Below are 5674 nucleotides of genomic sequence, written 5' to 3'. Positions count from 1 at the left end.
AGGAAGAGATCATCAAAGATGACCCTTCCAGAACCCATCCTCGGATGGGTTCCCAAAAAGAACTAATCTCTTATCTACTGTGCAGTGCATTCGAAACAAGCAAATCTGGTATCTCGACAGTGGATGTTCGAGACATATGACTGGATGTAAGTACCTGTTGATGGACTATCAAGAAAAGGATGGTCCAGTTGTTTCATATGGAGATAATTCGTTCAGTTACATAAAAGGTTTTGGTACTTTAACAAATGAGAATGTTACATTTACAAATGTTGCATATGTAGTTGGGCTTAAGCACAATTTACTCACTATAAGCCAACTGATAAACAAAAGAAAGATAGACCAATTCAAAAAGAAAATTGGCACTATTTTTTATAAGACAGGGAAGCCACTGCTGACAGCAAAAAGACATGAGAACATGTATCAAATTGACATGAACACAGCAGTCACAACAACTGATACTTGTTTTTATTCAAAGGTAGCATACAACCTCAAGTGGTTATGGCACAAGAGACTCTCACATCTCAACTTCAAAGATATTCATAAACTTTCAAGTAAAAGTTTAGTGTCGGGGCTACCCACCATTTCTTAAGTGAAGGACAGATTGTGTCGCAGTTGTGAAATAAGGAAGCATCACCATGCATCATTTAAATCAAAGAAGATTTCATCTGTGGAGAAACCATTTCACTTAAATCATATGGATCTTTTTGGTCCTGTTAATATAGCCAACTGTAGTGGGAAGAGGTATACACTAGTTATTGTTGATGAATATTCCAGATACACTTGGGTGTTTTTTTTGAAGTAAAAGAGTGAAGCTGCTGATGAAATTATCAATTTTATCAAAAGGGTGGAATTACTGAATGGGCAATTGGTGAAGCAGCTAAGAAGTGATCATGGTACAGAATTCGGAAATGCAACATTAGAAGAATTTTGTGCTGACAAAGGTATTTCACAAAACTTTTCTGTTGTGAGAACACCTCAACAAAATGGTGTTACAAAAAGAAGAAACATGACTCTCATTGAAGCAGCAAAATCTATGTTGGCTGAGTCAGGGTTGAAGAATTCATACTGGGCAGAAGCTGTGAATACTGCCTGTTTTACCCAGAATAGATCTTTAACAGTGAAAAGACATCAGAAAAGTGCGTATGAAGTTCTCTAAGGAATAAGACCCTCAATTTTATTTCTTCACGTATTTGGCACTACCTGCACATTCTAAACAATAGGGACCAGCTTGACAAATTTGATGCTAAAGCTGATGAAGGAATATTTCTAAGATATTCCAACATGTCAAAGGCATATAGGGTCTACAACAAAAGAAGGGGCTATTTTGTAGAAACCATTAATGTTACCTTTGATGAAACTGTCCCCACCTTACCTTCTGGTCAAGAAGATGAGGATTTACTGTTTGAAGAGCCTACTCAGCATGCTCTTAATGATGAAGTAGAACCAGCTGCAATTCCCTCACCAATCCATGCTACTAGGTTCTCTGAAGCTGAGATGGAATATTATGTTCCATTTGTGTCTAAACCAAGTGGACCTACTTGATCTACTGAAGTACTACAACTTGAGTAGAGGTATACTGATTTTGAAGGATTACAAGTTGTTACTGGTTCCACTGATAATGAACAGCAATCCCCTATTGCGGTGCATACTGATGAACCAACTGATGATCAAGATGATGTGTGTTCCACAACAAGCTCACCAGTTCATAACACTAGATGGACAAGGGAGCATCCAATTGAACAGATTATTGGTAACTTGGCTAGTGGTGTTAAAACAAGAAGACATGCAACCAGTAACTTTTGTATGCATATTAACTTTGTGTCAACCATTGAACATACTTGTCCTGAAGAAGTAATGAAAGATCCTAGCTGGGCAGGAGCTATGCAAAAAGAAATTTCCCAGTTTGATAGGAATAAATTATGGACATTGGTACCCAAACCTGATGATGAGAAGAAAATCATTTATACCAAGTGGTGTTTAAAAACAAGATGGATGAAGATGGGATTGTGATCAGAAACAAAGCTAGATTGGTAGCTCAAGGGTTTAGACAAGAAGAAGGGTTCGATTATAGAGAAACATATGCACTAGTGGCTAGGATGGAAGCTATCAGATTATTCTTGGCATATGCTGCTAAGATAAACTTTAAACTGTTTCAGATGGATGTTAAATCTGCATTTCTAAATGGGAAGCTGCAAGAACAAGTCTATGTCAAGGAGCCACCTGGATTTGTAAGCAGTAAATATCCTGACCATGACTACAAACTAGATAAAGCTCTTTATGGCCTGAAACTGGCACCTAGAGCATGGCATGAGACAATCATGTGTATCTCACTGGTTTAGGTTTTAAAGTTGGAATAATTTATACTACTCTATTCTCAAAGAAGAAAGATGGGGATCTCTCGCTGGTACAGATATATGTGGATGATATTATTTATAGTTCTATAAATGAAAAACATTGTCAAAAGTCTCAAAACTTATATCAAAGACATATGAAATGAGCTTACAAAGAGATATGCAATACTTTCTAGGATTGCAAATTAATCAACTCCGACTGATAGAATTTTTATAAGTCAAGATAAATATATCAATGATATGTTAAAGAAATTTGGTTTGATACGTTCAAAAGACATAGGGACTCCAATGGTAGCATCTATTAAAATAGATGCTGATCCCAATGGTGAACCAGTCAATATCACTGAATATTGATGTATGATTGGGTCCCTACTTTATCTTACAGCCAGCAGACCAGATATTATGTTTGCCACATGTCTCTGTGCCAAATATCAAGCTGATCCTAAAGAGTCACACATGTTGGCAGTAAAAAGGATATTTAGGTATCTCAAAGGTACTGCCAAACGTGGTCTTTGGTATTCCAAAGATCAAGATTTTGAACTAATTAGGTATTCAGATGCTGATTTTGTAGGATGTAAAATAGACAGGAAAAGTACTACTGGTGGTTTCTAGTTACTGGGTGGAAGGCTAGTCAGCTGAACAAGCAAAAAGTAAAATACTGTGTCCACGTCTACTGCTGAAGCAGAATATGTTTCTGCTGGTAGCTATACTGCACAAGTACTATGGATGCGAAGCCAGCTGAAGGACTACAGTGTTCGTGTTACAAAGACTCCAATCTACTGTGACAACACCAGTGCAATTGCCATTACCAACAATCCTGTGATGCACTCAAGGACAAAACACATCGACGTTCGATATCACTTCATAAGGGATCATGTTCAAAAAGGAAATATGGAGCTGCACTTCATATCAACAGATCAACAGTTAGCAGATCTTTTCACAAAGCCCTTAGATGAGAAACGCCCTTTAACTATCTCATCTGTGAGCTGGGTATGCTTGAACTTTGAAATAAAAGACAACCTTATTGGTGTGCTGGTTCAACGGCATATAGGGCAAACCAGTATGACACATTTCCTTGTCTACTATCTATATGCAAAACATCTAGCACAACAAGGTCTTTTATGCTGATTATAAAATGTGTAAAGTGAAGTAATAAGTAGCTCACAACAATAAGTTGATACCTTAAACTGGACCTCATTTAACTCCAATAATTTAAATTAAATTCACGACATATTAAATGTAACAAATGAATTTTGTAATTATATACAAAAATTACTTTGTGGTCTTTAACTTTAATTTGAATTAAAACTTACTGCATTTAATTCTTAATGGAGGTCATGAGTGTCCAAGCCAATTAAACATCACGTCAACAGTCTGATGTCCTTCGAAAATATGCCAGACTGTCACATCTGCCCACGCGACTACAGATGACAGTTCCCATTTTCTCTCTCCTATACTTTTCAACCAGTCCGAAAGGTTAAATAGGGTGATCCACTTTCCATTTTACCCTTCGGTTATTCAACTTTAAAAATTTTCATTTTCTCTCAAAAATCCCCAAATCTTCATATCTTCAAGCATTCATCTTTTCTTTTAATCAACAATGGCAGAACAATCACAGCAACCCATCGATAATCAACCTGAGGAACAACCACAGCAACCTGAACAACCACCATAACAGCAGCAAGAACAACAACCAGCACACCCACAGGAGGAAGATTGATATGGCCAAAACAAACGGTTTTATTTGTGCGGTGTCGTTAGGTCACAACACGTAAGAATTAGCTAACAAAAGAGAGTAATGGTTTTATCATTTATATTTAGCTTAGGTTCCTAGCTATAATTCACCTACTTGTCTTCCTTTTAACGAGTAAATGGTAAATATAACTCAAGTTTGTATTTTTGTATGTTTGCTTAGTAATGTGGGACAAAAGTGCCCATACAGTTAACCTTAGTGACAAGAGGTGATAGATTAAGATTAACTAGATAAAATAGTATTTTAACTTATAAGATAAAGATAGATAGGTATGAAGAATAGAATTCTAAAGGGGAATTATCACAAGAGTTTGATTTCCTAGGATAAACACTAAACCTCAATCAACTGGGTTATAAACCTAACTGATTTATCACTAAGAGTTTAGGCTTTGAAGATTCTGGCTAAGACGGATATCACTGCTCCGAACGTTAACCTAAAGGGTTTAAACGACCTTATGGATAGAATCCTAGGTACATGAACAAAGTGGTATACCCAATAAAGGAAAGTCCCAGCTTTTCTTAATCCTAGTTAGTCTAACTAAAGAAATATTCTACCACTTAATCATTATGCTATGCCTTAACATTAACAGAAGTGCAATCTTAGTAATTCTAAGGTATTGCTAATTGGGTTAGAGGTCTCTCCTTTACGATCACTTATTCAACCCTGGATCATCTTACAACATCTCAAGAACATTGCTTCTGACGTGAATCATACTTTTGAGCAAGCTAGCGTTTACTGAGCTCTCTGTTGCTAACTCTAACCACAACCTAAATGGGCAGCTCTTCTACGATGAATAAGTGGTTATTCGTACGTAGGTACTGTATCTCTATTGTGACGTTAAGCACACATAACTACTTACCTTGTATCCTAGGGTTGATCAGGTCCTAATACTAGGTTATAGCCACGTGAATAAGTGGAAAGGGTGATCTGTAAATTAAACTTCTAAACCGTCAGGGTTTCAGCATAACAGTATGATAAATTTCAGATAAAGTATTCAACATATAAAAAATATTTGTAACAGATAGATAATCATGCAAGATGAAAGAAACTTAAGATAATAAGATAACTTCATTAAATTAAAGAAATCGTTCACCATTTACAGACGAGATCTGGATCATTACAAGTGCTGACATCCTCTAGACTGCTCTTATTACAATCTTCAGCGTTCGCCTCCGGGTACTTAATTTCCTGATCGGATGTGAGAAGGCCTTGAAAGCTCTAGTGAGAGAAAGTGTATTGTAGTGAGAGAGTGAATAGAGGTGTGTGGAAATTGGATGACAAAAAGCTTTTAAATAGACACAAAATTTGCCTGCAAACGGCTGGCAGGCCGTTTTTGGAGGCCGTTTGCTAAGGCAAGCTGTTTATCGAGCCCGTTTACTCTGGCCGTTTGGCAGGACGTTTGCCATACTAGCAGGCCGTTTGTCAAGCCGTATGGCAGGTCATTTGCTAGTCTGGTTAGCCTGATTTCACTGGATCATAATTTGATTTCTTGTCTTTCACCGTTTTCGTTCTAGAATCTTCGTTTTAGCTCTGTTTCTCTAGATGCTTTTTGCATTGTCTTCGTAATTAC

This window comes from Rutidosis leptorrhynchoides, chromosome 2 (genome assembly GCF_046630445.1).
Source record: "Rutidosis leptorrhynchoides isolate AG116_Rl617_1_P2 chromosome 2, CSIRO_AGI_Rlap_v1, whole genome shotgun sequence".
Taxonomy (NCBI): Eukaryota; Viridiplantae; Streptophyta; class Magnoliopsida; order Asterales; family Asteraceae; genus Rutidosis; species Rutidosis leptorrhynchoides.
Note: the sequence above shows the minus strand (reverse complement) of the source record.